The following is a 14,922-nucleotide window of genomic DNA, read 5'->3' as shown; positions in this document are numbered from 1 at the left end:
TGCTCTGCACTGGGTACCAATGGTTTTCGAATATGTCCAAGGAGGGAGAATTTACAACCTTCCTGGACAACTTGTGCCAATGCTCAGTCACCCTCACAGTAAAAAAATAGTTTCCCAATATTGAGGGAACATGATTTGTTTTAGTGCCTTTTATTCTGTCACTGGGCACCACTGAAAAGAGCCTGGCTCTATCTTCTCTGCACCCTCCCTTCAGCTGTTTGTATGCATTGACTATTTCTCCCTGAGCCTGCTCTTCTCCAGGCTGGGAAGCCCCAGCTCTCAGCCTTTCCTCATGGGAGAAATGGTCCAGTCCCTTCATCATCCTTGTGGCCCTTTGCTGGACACTCTTCAGTATGCCCACGCCTTTCATGTGCTGGGAAGACAAGAACTGAACCAAATACTCCAAATGCAGCCTCACAAGTGCTGAAGAAAGGGGAAGACAGCTCGCTTCACCTGCTGGTAGCATTCTTTCTAACACAGCCCATGCATTAGTCCTTTCTTTGCCATGTCCAGCTTTGGTTTCACCAGAGCTCCTAGTTCCTTGCTGCTCTCCATCAAGGTGATCGCAGAACAAACTGGTAGTGGCTGGGACTGTTCCTCTCAGGTGTAGAACTTTGCACTTCCCCTTGCTGAATTCTGTGCAGTTTCTGGCAGCACATTTTTATAGCCTGTTGAGGTCCTTCTGGACCAGGGCACAGCCCTGGTGTACCAGCAGCTCTTCCTAATTTTGTACCATGAGCCCCCTCTTGCTGAGGGAACGCTCCGCCCCAGCATCCAGGTCAATAATGAAGGTGTTGAATGGGACTGGATTCCAGGGATACTCGGCTAGCCACTGACCTCTGACAAGATTTCATGCCACTGATCACCACTCTCTGGGCTCCCATGTTCTGCCATTTGTCACCTCCCTGACTGCTCATCCAGCACATACTGTGAGCATCTTATGGGGGACAGTGTCGCAAACCTTACTGAAGTCTGCTTATTCTGTCCACTGATCCCAGTTTTTAACCAGTTCGTAATTATTGCTCCCTTCCCTTTTGATGCTAGCAAAAAGCCTATGAAGACATTTGATAGAGGGAAGAAGTTATGTACTCTGCACCAATCTGGGTCTTAAATCTGTATTTTCTCTAGCATTTTCAGTCACTTGCAAATCAATGAGAATGGAAATTTCTATGATTGAAAATATACAAATAATAGCATAGCACAATAATTCCTATGTTTGGAATTTTCATAGTACATTCAATTTACCCTTCATTGTATTTTAAAAGTCTGTATTAAAAAAAGTTGACTTCTCATGAGCAGCTGGAGGAAGTAGAAAGGTGGAAGTTTTGGCAACAGAGATAGATGCACCTAATTTGTTATCAAGTGTGGGAAGCTTGTAATGGAACAGGCACATGAATTGCATATGTCTTGCTAAACCTGCCCTTACTGACATTATAGAAGTCTGACATTAATTAATCATCAGTGGGTGCAAAAACTGGAATTTACCAACAGTTTACATTATGGTTTCAGGCATATTGAAAACACTATTTTTTAATTTTAATTTTTTTAGAAGGTGATAGCTTTCTACAAGGAGAAAACTTGTTAAATTCCTCAGTTTTGCAAGACTTAACAGGACCCTGCCTATAACAAAAAATAAAAGTATATAGCATTTTCTTTGTGAAGATTTCATAACCTGAAGGAAATTCAGGAGACAAGCAATTTTTCTTCTGGCAGGGAAACACATTTTAACTTGCTAATTCTCATACTTAAGAATCCTGAGGAAAATTAAGACATAGATCAAATCAGTGGATTACAACGAACTAAGAGAGGAGGGAAGATCTACATGAAAACAAAGGGAAAAAAATGCCCTAAATAAAAAACATTTTTTCAGAAAGTGTTATTTTCAAGTTATAAATAGGAACTATCCAAATTACCCAAAATGAAGAAATCTGGATCCAACCACTACATGTCTTTCTCTTCCACAAACAGTATTTTCTGCATGTGGGTCTACACAAAATATACGTAGCTTTAATTTAAGAATACTGATGATTCCTAATAATATGTAATTTATTCTTAAACCTCATATAATCTGTATGTCCTGAATTAGGCCCTCATCTCTATGTCTTAAAACTTAGCAAACTTACCTATATAGTTATTTATACAAACAAAGGAAAGCCAAAATGTTGCAGATGAACTCTAAATTCTCATTTTGGTTGTATTATATGTCAAGTATCTGTCTTGTTACAGAAGTAATTGAAATCAATACGACTGGAATAAAAGTGCTTTGCACACTGTATCTCCTTCATCACTTCTGAAGAGTTTTATTCTTCTGATTTTATAACAACATTTATATGAATGGTGTTGAAAAAGTCATGAGTCTCAATCCAATAAAGACAGGAATGATGCTGTAAACTCTATGTTAGCAATGTAATATAAGCAAGGATAGCTTTCAGAAAAAGGAGCAAAGGGAAGGTGTATTGACACCACTGCTCATTTTATTAACGATTATGTAGGTGGTGAAGTAATTTCAATATATCTGAGAAACATAAGCATAGTCCTTGTCCTCAAGAGCTCATAATCCAACATCTTCACTCTGCTGGACTGCTACAGTTCTGTGCAGGATACTGTGCTTTGGGAAATTCATAGTTGCTTTTATCCTTTGGGGAAAGGAAGAAGGGGGCTGCAAAAATAGGAGCCATAGAAACCTGAATTAGACAAGAGGGTGGAAGAAGAGTAGCAGTTAGAAAGGAGAAAGTGAGAATGCCTGACAGGACTGGCAGATGGTCACCTGTATCATAAAATAACCAGTTTGAGGAAGAGCAAAAGAAAACAGCAAAGCAAAAATGATGCAGTGGAGGAGTAAGGTCAGAAAGGGAGATGGCAAGGCAGAGCGTGAACATCTATTGCACAGGCACACATACATATCCTTCCTTGCATGTCTACATTTCTGGAGAAACTGATTAGATTGTTTCTTACTAAGTTGGCTTGTCTAATTAGAAATAATAGGCCAGATTGATTAGCATTTCCAAAAACAAGGCAAAAACAAGGATCATTTTTCCTCATTAAAATCTTGTGTATTTTCTTTTGAGAAGCTGGAGACCTTCTGTGCTATCTTTGCAAGATATTTGTTAGTCTTGTACACTTTGCCATTCTATTAAAAATCTGCTCATCTTCAATAAAGGTTAAAAAATTTGCAAGTAATTTTTCATTTTCAGTCCCCAACTCATAATGAATAGAACCAGGACCGAGAGGAGGGAGGCATTTTTTTATTGCACAGCCTAGGGCTCTTCCATTGGTACCCAGGATTTAGACAGCAAAATGATGTCCCCACAGCAGGACAAGGTAGAAAAGGAGAAAAGAAACATAACTCTAGGCTCAGGGGAGGTGGATGTTAGGGGAGGAGAAGTTTCTAATTACCTGTTTTGAAGAATTTTGGAGGGAAAAGGTACACAAGATCTATGGATATGGGTATTTTGAGAAAGCCACAATGAGCTAAAGATTGAAAGGTTTGCTGGGACTCTGAGCACTGTGACTTTGGGGCAAGGAAGGCTTATGAGCTGAGCAGACATGCCTAAGACTGAGAGGAACTCGGTGGCTGCCCCTCCATATGGTAGAAGTAGCTGTGAAGCCATATTAATGTGCTCGAAAATTAGGATGAAGAAGGAAGACAGAGGCTGCCAGTTCTTGAGCAGACAGCCTAGGGTGAACAGCTTGGGTGGTTTCTGGATCCCAACTGGGCTTGGGATAAAACAGAATAAAATTGTGGTTGCAGGGACTGGAGGACACTGAGTGTGAAGGACACAGCAGTAAACACCTGAGAGAAGCTGTGGTCAAAAAGGGAGTCACAAATAGATATTAGCTTGCTTAATTTTTATTTTTTTTTATTTAAGCCCTTAACTGCCCAGTCTTGCTTTTGTCTCTTTCATCCTTTATTAGAATTCATCTTTATAATATATTATTTTTTTCCTCTGAATTGGAATGATGCTGTAAGCAGCATTAGCTCCCTTATTGTTGTGTGAAGAAAAGAGTCCCTTAGCACAGGTATTAAGAGATTTAAATATTGTTTACTTTTTAAAAAATCCATTTGATAATGGTCACTTCTATTTTGAGTGCACAAATACTTCAAGAAAAGAGGCTTTGTGGTTATAAGACCTTGTGTTTATAAAACTGAAGCCCTTGCTTAGATGTTTAGTGTGTAAGATAAGTACAACACATACTGTTAATATTTGGCAATATTAGCACCAAATTTAATTGAGGAGGGTGAACTCACGGTCCTTGTGGTTCTGTGCACATGAAATCGGAGAATTAGTTTCTGATTATGGTTTGCCTTTATTTATATATCAGATTTTTTTTCTTTCTCCTGGAATAAGCCAATTTAAGCAGGATTTCTTAATCTTATCAAGTATAGCAGGAATGATAAACCCACAAAATCTCCCCTTGTAAAATCCCCGAATCCCAGTGACAATCACGGGTGTAAGACCTGTGTGGGCATTGGTCGTGTCAGTCAGGTGTCTCTGAAGATGCAGAAATCTCTCCCCGGAGCTCGGCCGTACATCTCCTGTGAGTGGCTGTTATCCCGGCTGTAGTAAGAACATAAAGGCAAACTTACAACGAAGAGAAGAAACCCCAGTAGTGCCTTTTAAGGCTCGCTTTCTGTTGCGCAGGTGAAGCCCAGGAGCGGAGTTCGGCAGCTTTTCCCTGCTTCCCGGGCTGCAGCCCAAGCCCTCTGGCGATGCGAGCGCATCCCGCCGCCGGGAGCGGCCCCCGAGCCGTGGGAGCAGCCGATGGAGCCCGGCAGGAGCAGGCAGACCGGGTCAACAACCTCGCACCTGTTTGCAGGCTGCTTGCGGCTGCAGCTGCGGGGAGAAACATTTCCTGAGCAACTTTCTCCATCAGCGCTCCTCGCCAGGCGGCCGCGACACATCCTGTGCCCCCCCCATCCCGTCTCCGGGCTCAGCCGTTCCCACCAAACCCAGCCGGGATGCAGCCGCCGGGATTTGCCCCTCCCGAGTGCCACACTGCAGGAGCGCAGAGGGGTTGGACGGTCGGGGCTGACGGAGACGAGAGATTTCTAAAGCCAGGTCTTGGAACTTGTGGTTTATTGCAAAGGGCGTGGGTGCAAGGGCCCTGCTCGGAGCTGCCCCAAACAGCAAGAGAGCAAGAGTAAGAAGGGTGAGAGAGTAAGAAAGTAAGAGGTAAGAGCAAGAAGAGTAAAAACAATAGTAAGAGTAAGAGAGTAAAAGTAAGAGAGCGAGGTTCCTGTTACAATACAATAAATCTTCTGTGCTGAATATTCTAATTTTCACTAACCAATCTAATACAAGATACAAGTCCTAGAGCAGCCTATAAGAATCATTACATTACCATCCTGTTTTACATTTTAAACCCTAAAAGCTACTCTTTGGACCCCTTCTGCCATGCTAGTAGGGTCTTCTCTGACCCTTGGACCTGTCTGCAAGCAGAGGGAATTGTTTAATCAAGAGAGGGTTACTTTCAACTGGCCATACTATTGTTTTCCAGTTGTTTAGTAACTAAGGTTTGGCATCGCAAAGATGGCTTTCATTTCAATCTCACTTATAGTTTCCATATTCTCAAAATCTGTTGCCAGGCAATCATATTTATAAGGTTTTCCTCTTTCATCTTCCCCAACACCACACCGCTGTCCAGGTTGGAAGATGCTGTGCCAGAGGTCACTGCTCCTCACTGAGCCATGGCTTCCACATGACCTGCAGCCTCTAAGTGACCCACATGGGAGGCTGGGGAGTCTCCTTGGCAAGCTGGGAAAGGAAAAGGAAAAAAGATGGGGTTTATAACCTGAAGTGGGCCATTTGAGCTCTCCCAACCTTCTATGATTCCTGTAGGAATTCTGTAAATTTTGGTAAATCATTCTAACCTTTTTCCACTGGATTTTTTTTGTCCTTATTAACAACACTTGCAACCTCCTCCTTGTATCTTATTGTACCCATTTAAAGGCATGACTTTTTAAAAAAATATATTCATTGAAGGAATGATGTAAAAAGTGTGGGAACATCTATTTACATAAAATGGGTGGCAACACTGTTCTGTGATGATCTGAAAACCCTGCTGCAAGTCAGGGAGTCTCAAACAGAAGGACAATCATGTGATTTCAAGGATCAGACCCACTACACAGATAGCAAGTAATGAATAAAACTAATAAGAATAATATTAACAGAAAATAGAACAAATCCTGCCTGTGCAAATTTCAGGCTATTATGTTTACAGAAACCACTTATTGACTATATTGAGGAATTTTAAATAACAGGAAATTTGGGAAAATTTGGGATTGGGGAAAGACACCAATGCATATAATATTTTTTCTTTTATTTTTCATCCTGGCTGTAATTAATTTGTTCAGCTTTATTAAGTAAAACTTCTATATGCTGGTGGAAAGCCTAGCTGCATCCATGAGGCACCCTGGAAAACTCTGAGAAACATTGCTGAGAGCGTTAAAATGTCCATCATAATAAATTGTCCTTGCCACAGCAGGCATAGGGACTGATGGCTCTCTTACAGCAGGGAAAATCAGAAATAACTCCTCCTACAGAGGGGAATGACAGTGGTGTCTAATCTGTGAGGGAGGAGAATGAGGACAAGTGAGTTCAGGTCCCAGCGGGGATCTGCAGTGGGCAGCATCCCTTTGATGCCCCCATGGCCTCGCTCTCCGGGTGACATTGCTGCAAGACTGGCTCTGCCCCCTGGTTCCAGCTGAGCCAGAGTGCCACAGAGAGCACAGGAGGCTGAGGAGATTAAACCCCAGCAGGTATTCCAGTGGGATCTCTGACTGACAGGTCAAACAGTCTCCCTAGCTGCAAAAAAAACATGGGGTGTTTCCAGACATTCGCACGGGCGCAATTGAGTTTAAATAGGCTCATCTGCATCTGATTCAGAAAGCAAACAAAACAAAAGCCTTGGTATGGCATAGTAGAAAGAAGGCTGTAGTTTAAAAAGGAGTGTGCTGTAATACTCTGTATGAAAATGAATATTATCTCATTATCTGTTCTTGTAACTGGGCTGAATGCATTGTTTCCTGAAACAATAAGTTTGGTTTATTTCTTCTGCTTTTGCACAAGTGTAAATCTCCTTACAGTGTAACCAAACTTCAGAGGTTTTTTTGGTTTTTATTGAGTTTAGATTTATCTTTAATTTTAGCTGCCAAGATTATGGATTTGCCATGCTTATGTTTTGAATATATTTAGCCATTTTTTCTCCCCGTTTATTTAATAGAAATTAATTAATATCCAACACCTACCTACACAGTCTCTGTCATTAGACTAGGAAAAAGTAATGTATAAGATCCACCTAAAGACAACTGTTATCATATGAAAACCAATGGAATGTAAAGAGGCAATTTGTAGAGGAGGAAGAAATCTATAATAAGTATATCCTATTAGCAGAAAAGTGCTGTGTTAGGAATCTGTTAGAAATTAAGTGATGAAATAAATAACACCATAGTCCTTTCAAAATTTTAATGTTTTATGATTAACCAGTATCAACAAAATACATTTAGAATATGTTTTGTGTAAAGAATATCCTTCTTCTTGGAGAGATATATATATGTGTATGTGTGTGTGTGTGTGTGTGTATGTGTATGTGTGTGTGACTGTGTGTGTCACAGTTATATTTCAATTTCTCACTTGAGGACATAAGGCTAGTAGTGTGGATATTTTCCAAGTATGCAAACTATAGCTTTAAAATTAACATCAAAGCATGCTGTGTTCAACTTGATGATCAGGTTTAAACACTGCCTCATTACAGTGGTCATGAGTGGTTCATGTCATTGAATTTCTCTCCTTCTTTTCCTCCTGCAAGACTGAGCAAACAGAAACTGAATATATGAGGCAGATGGTTTGAAAAGAGACAAACACTTCAATTTACAAGTGATTTTGAGCCTTAAAGAACCCATTTTTTAGTTGTTTTCATGGCAAGGAATTAATCTGACAGCAACATTGAACTATTTGCCAAATAAAGAAGTTAAATAACATGGTAGTGTAACTACTATCTGCTGTGTTGGGTCATCTCATCACGGAAGGTCCCCAGGTAAACAATAGCAACATCCCATGAGTCAGAAGCATGAACTGCTTCTGCACAGTGGAGAGTGAGGGAAAAATGGAAACACCTGAGCATCCTGATCTGTCACTGCTTTTCACTGTGGCTTTGAAAATTCCAGCTGACAGCAACAAGTCAGATTCCCAGGAGTGGCTTTTTTTGGCTCTCAGCCTTTATGGAGTTGTAGATCCAAAAACTAGACAGAAAAACTCTTTCCTTGGCTTGAAGGTACCACCCAGGGTCATTCACCCAAGAGGTGCACTCGGCTGCACTGCCCAGCTCATCTGTCACACAGTCTCTCCACCTGAGCCCCACACAGCAAATTCTCTACTGGAAAACATATTTTTGATAAACAGAGCTGGAATTATGGTTCCCTTTGGATGGAAGATTACCCTGCTGTGCTCTGGTAGGATCCCTGTCTGCTGTGTAAAGTTCCCTCACGGATCAGGATGCTCTGCCCACACTGGCTACACAATTATTCTGCTCGTTTGCCCCACCGGATAGTTAAAGATGCCAACAAAGTCTTGCCTCATACATTAGTGATGGCAACTAGCCTTCTTCAACAGCAGAAAACCAAAACACGTATTTTATACTAGTGTTCCAGGGTTGAGAGAGATTTTGACTCCAGTTCTCTTTGGTAAAGAAAAATGTTGTATTTTTTTTACTTTTTCCTCAGCTGCAGCCAGCCAGCAAGCATTCTGCTCCTTGGGTGCTCAGCTGCACTTGGCTGTCTAGGTTTACAGTCAAGTTCAAGTTCAGTTCAGTTTGTAGAACCTACTTCAAGAGGGTACTTTCCTCCACATGAGAAACATACATATGTGCTCTGTGGATACCCTTCAGCCTGCTTTTGTCTAAGACATAATTTTCTACATAGACATGAAAGGTAAAACAAATGCACAAACAACTCTGTTTTGCCAGCCACCTTGAAGAACACAACTTTGCTTTGAGTAAAGAGATGTAATTAGGCAAATCAATACAGAGGTGCTATGTAATTGTTTCCTTGGCATGTGCTGTTATTCACTGTCAAGTCATATACGCACACTGAGACAAAAGGAGTTTAAAAAAACTCCAAAACCCTATGTTATTTCATTTTTTTTTATTGCATGGAGAGAAAATGAGATATTGAGGAAGTGGGTGTCTTGAAAAAGGAGGAGGAATATAAAAATCTGTGTGTCTGCCTCTGAACCATAGAAATAATTTTTTTTTGAATTAGATTTATTCTCTACCATTCAGAAGTAGAGATAGAGGAAAAGATTAGATTATTTAATTGTGCTTTAGTGTAGATATTTCAGAAGTCATGTAATGGGGTTTCAATACATAGGAAGAAAAAATCCAGAAAAAAGATCCCAATATTGACTTACCTGAAGTCTTCCCCAGGATATACCAGTGATGTTCAAAGGTTGGTGACTCTCATTATATCAGGGAGAGTCTTTTCGGGAAATTACTGAGACCTCAACAGCCCCAGTGCATAAATTACACTATGTGAAAGGCATTCTGTGTTGCTAATCAGTGTAAGTGTGGGAGATGCAGTTAGGAAAAGGAGTTGTGAAATACCTGATGGTACCCCAAAGACTACTTTCTAGAATACTATTATAGTTTGAAACCTGAAAAAGGGAATTTAGCTTTATCAGAACACAAGCTAAGAAAAAGTTTCAGTACATTTAAAATTTATCTTTTTTTTTTCTCTGGTGTTGTCCCTTCAACAGTGAAATAAGCAATTTTAAAAATGACAATCCAAGTTGACCTGTTCAGAGAAATCTCTGCACCCTCCATCTCAAAGAAACTAAAGTATAAGAAATAACCTCCTGCAAATAGTGTTTAGAAAACTTTTCTAAAGAATGAAAAAATTCTCTGACAAATTTCTGTAATTCTTGCAGCAAAGTGTTACAGTTGTAGCAAAAGGGCTTCTGTTTCCTTCTTTGAAAACATTTCATGTTGGATATTGCTTTTAATTATGCTGGAAATGTCAGTGTGATTCCGTGACTATGAAATCAAAATGTTTATCTGAGTGGCCAATCTAAGTATATTGGTCTGAGACTAAGGAATTTCATGGGCAGAAGGAAAGAAGATTGTCTCCTCATCTCTGCCTCCCTCCCTCTCTCCTTCCTTCTATCCTTCCTTTTCTTCCTCTCACTTCTCCCTCCTTTCTCTCCCTTCACCTTTTTTATTTTTTTCATGCCCTAAGACAAACCAAATTTATTCAAAGTAGTGGAAAGAAGCAAAGGTTGGAACTGTCAGCCTTCCCATCCCTCTCAGCTTAGTTTGGAATGTGGTTGCCACAGCTCACACTAAATGTGCCCAGTTCATCTCGTCTTCCCAGTAGCTCCAAGCAGTTTTTATTTCTCTTCTGATGCTCTGCCAAATGTAACATAGGCTGATATGTGCTGGGCTTGGGCACAGTTTCCAAAGGATGGAAAAATACCTCTCCAGGGAAGAAAAGGACTATAAATAAGTGTTCCTGGTGATGTAATATCAAATGGCAGTGTTCCATTTGTTATTTTTAAATCTGACTATTGGAGGACTTTGTGGAGGGATGGGGAATGGCAGGAGAAAATTAATAGCCTGTCAAGTACTCTGAGCTCTAAAGCAATGTGCTGCTTCACCATCTATTTCACCACTTACTTTGGGTCCACACATTCCATGCAAATAGGAGAGGTATACTGGGAACCAGCCACCAGGAGAACATGGCATTTACTAATTTATTCTTTGATACTTAGTTTTAGGAGGTGTGACGTAGTTTCACTGACTTGGATCGGGCTAATCTGTGCCAAAAGCTAAACACATCTGTGGGACTGAGATTTTGTCAGAATATTAATCCAGAAACACCTGTGAAACCTCAAACCACTCTCCAGAGCATATGATTTGTGAAAACCGACCTTCTACGACTTTTGAAAGCAAAAAATTTCAGAAAAAGAAAAAAAGTGAAATTAGCCTTTCTCATTTACGACTTGTTTTTTGTGTACAATCCTTATTACAGCAGATTCCAGCCTTGCAAAGAACTATATAATTAGCTCTTTTTCCTCAATTAGGAGATTGTAAGTTTGCCAAAGAAAACATATTTTGGATGTATCTTTTATCACATGATCAAAGATCACATATATCTTTGCCTATAATGAGAAGCTCATGTGCTAATGTTCTGTAGTGGTCCAAAACTTACAACTGCAAAAACCTTTGATGTATCACTAATTGGTTTTAGCACCATAGATTAGGTGCTGAAATCAGTAGGCAAGAAATTGTGAGTAGTAGGTGGAGAAGGGATAATTCTGATTCTCACCATATGCTTTGAGAAATTTAAATCATTAAAGCATAAGTAGAAAAATAAGGCATAACTTGTTGCTTTTTTATTTTTAAGAGTCTCATAGATTATCTGCATGATCCAAAAATATGCTTTGTTCTAAATCATTACAAAAAAAATCTCCATTTCACAGTTTTTATTCTTGTGGAAACAACATCCATCTCGCCTGCAATGTGCTGTGCATTCTAACACCTAATGTGTGGTGAAGAATGTAGTAACAGGGGAAATATATCTGCATAACACATGAAGAGTGCCAAAACTTTAATTAATTTCAGACACTGTCGCAAAATAGCAAACTCTAACTATAGACTTCAACTGCACCACAAAAAAAACAGGAAAAGGAGGCAAGTGATGATGTACATGCTCTCATGATGGTGGTGCACATTGCATCTTTGATAGCTTCTTGTTTATAAGGACTTGTTATTTCATCAGTAATGAAAATAATAGGTGGCATGGCTTAAGGATCATTGGTGTGCTGGGAAGAGAGAGCTCTATTCTGGATTGAAAGCTACGTGGCTGCTCTACACAGAGGAAGCTGCAGAAACACACTGCAGCAGACATCATATTTTGGCTTTAAAATATCCTCAGACGTTCAGTGGTTGGGTTTTTTTAAATGAAAATTGAGTGATTTGTAAAATTATACACAAGCATGTACACACTCTCTTCCAGTGGGCCTTGTTAACCATTTATTGCCAAGACTCAAAGTTTTCGTGTTCACAGCAAAGGTATGGTAAATATTCTATCTCCATATTTCTTATTTATAAAAACATAAAACAAAAAAAAGACAAACAAACAAGACAGAACTCCCTCAATACCCAAACCCCACCAAAATGTAACCCTAAAAGAAGTAACAATTTAGGAACATTTCTCCTCTGCAATGCCATGGTGTCTTTATTTAAATGATCAATACTAGTTTGAACTTTAGTATTTAATTTTACTTTGAAGTTAATCTCCCTTATTTTCAAGGCTAGTTTTGGGGTGGCTTTTTTTTGTGTGTGTGCACATGTGGAAGTTGAGACTCAGAGCTTTTTAATGCTGTTTATTGTAACTGGGATTTTCAATTCAAGAGCCACTCATTGGAATCTCATCTAATGTAGATTAGGACTCCTACCATTCGTTCCAAGGAATTTCTCCCTATGGAAAGCAGAGGATGAAAGTGATTGCAAATGCACATTAAACCAAGGTATCAACCCCTATGTGTTGCTGGAGCATTAGTAAATGCTCAAGAGTAAATAAGAATTTGGTCCACAATTTACAATTAACAATCCTATTCAAAGTCTCACTCAGGACTTCACCTTCATCCTTTATAATAAACATTATTTTTAATGTTACTGTAAAGGAACAAAAAGAGGTAACAAAATGCACTACATTCCTGTGTGTTTCCCTTGAAAGTGATTCACAGTGTGTCCTCTTTTGATGGCAGGATTGAAGCTGAAGGCAACAGAGGTATGGATCCTTTTTGGCCTTGATTTAAATGCTCCCCACTGTCTTGGATAGTGTCCTGAAAGTGCTGCTTCTTTGGTGTAGTTCACTAATTTAATGTAAGCCCTTCGTACATTTTTCACATACATTTTTATCCAGATGATCATCTTACTTTTATCTCAGTAGCAGAGCACCACAGTCTTACATCAAAACAAATCTTCTAGGAAGTCATCATCATTAGTCTCCTTACATGTACTCATTTAAAAAGGATGGCCTTCTTCTCCCTTCCCCCTGCCCCCACTTCCTTAAATACACACTTAACAGATAAAAATATTGGTGAACTTGTGTGCGACAAATTCAGTATAGCTAGCACACAGGCAATATTTTTACACAGTGATGGTTGCAGCATCTTACAGATACCTTGTAAAACATTGAGTTTCTCATGATATTTTGCTACACAAATAGAACTAATCAGCCATGTGTGTTGTCCTACCACAAAGAGAAGGGGGGGAGGTGATGGAACACACTATTGTTTCCTACAAAGTTTTTATATATTCCTATAGAACAGTTGGGGGTGTAGATTTTTTTCAGTTGTTTTTGTTTGGATTTTTTGTTGTTGTTTAGTTTCTTGTGTTTTTTAAAAAATAAATGCAATATAAACAGTGAAGGTTTAAACCCAAAATAACAAAGTCTTCATGACTGGTGGGTGAAGGCAACATGGCAGAGAAAAATTGTTTTGAAAAATGGATTTGATTTCCCACACAGTTTTACATCTACTTCAGGTGAATTCATTCAGTTTTGCTGTTTCTGTTACAGTGATGGTGCCTGAGTGGAGCTTGGCACTGACTGCTTTCCTCTGGCTGACTTTCACCTGGTTGTGTTGATGTGCTGGATACCAACGTGCCAGTGTTGATGCTCATTAGCAGGGCAGCATCTGGCTGAACAGGGACATTACAAACAAACATCTGCCAGGACACTTTCCATATAGCTGGGGAGTCTGGTGCATAGGTCAGCAAGCTTTCTTGGCATCTCCTCCCCTTGCTTATCATAAAAAGATCTGCTCAAAAGTAGTGAATCCTTACTTACAGCAGATTTCCTTAGTTTCCACATTCTTTTAAAATTATCTTTAAATGTGGCTGTTGACTGTTGTTCCCTTTCCCCAATCACCAAGGATCAAGTATCCATGGTAATGGGCTCCATCTATTAGTCTGGATCACAGAGGGACGACCTCAGAGGTCAAAATCCCTTTTTCTTTTCAAGGCTGTAGGAGAGTTTTGTGTCTATTATATTGCGCTTTACAGTGAAATTGTACAGAATAGAGGAAATAAAATTATCACTGAAGGCACAGCTCCTGTTGAATATTTGCATGTACCTTGTTGTTTCTGAGATTTGCTTCAAAACAAAAGCCCTTAAAGATGCTCTCTAAACATGGTGTTTGCAGTTGAAAATTAGTGCCTCTACAATTTCTGTAATTTATTTATCCAATCTGGTTGTAAATTAAATGACTTTGCATAAGTTGTTCTGCAACAGAAATCACATTAAATCTTAAATACACCAGTTAATATAGGCAGGGAAGTTATTAAATATGAGCTTGTTAATTGAGCAAGTTCCTTGTAAAAGAGACTTGCGTTTGCTTCTGATAAAACACCAGTGTGATGTAAATTGCCACTCCACAGTCACTGACTATCACAGTGATGAAAATTGCACTACTGTGCCTGCAGTTTTAAAAATAAACCTAGTGTGAGCTTGGAGGGAAGGAAAGGAGAGATTTCCCAAAATAGGTTGTGCAGAATGTTTCCATTTTCTCTTTTTGAGGTGTTGTCAATTATGTTAGTAGCAAAAATATTTCAGCCTTCTCAAGTTACTCATGATGTTTTCCTCCAGAATTGCTGTGCTTACTGATTGACTTACCCTCAGCTGCCTATGGACATATCCTTGTGCTGCAAATCAAAGCAGAGCTTGTACAAAAAAAAGCTCCTGGTAGCCTCTATTATTAAAAATCATAGTAAGACAATGGAAGCAACACTGCTGAACAGTGAAAACAAAAAGAGTGGCTTTTTACCTTCTATACAGCAGGACAAAGCCCCTGTTACAGTGGGAAGAGAAAATAAATGTTTTTCTTTAAAATTGAGATAGAAAAAGAGAGCACCCTCAGCCTT

Source organism: Cinclus cinclus, chromosome 1 (genome assembly GCF_963662255.1).
Source record: "Cinclus cinclus chromosome 1, bCinCin1.1, whole genome shotgun sequence".
Classification (NCBI taxonomy): domain Eukaryota; kingdom Metazoa; phylum Chordata; class Aves; order Passeriformes; family Cinclidae; genus Cinclus; species Cinclus cinclus.
This window is presented reverse-complemented; position numbering follows the sequence as displayed.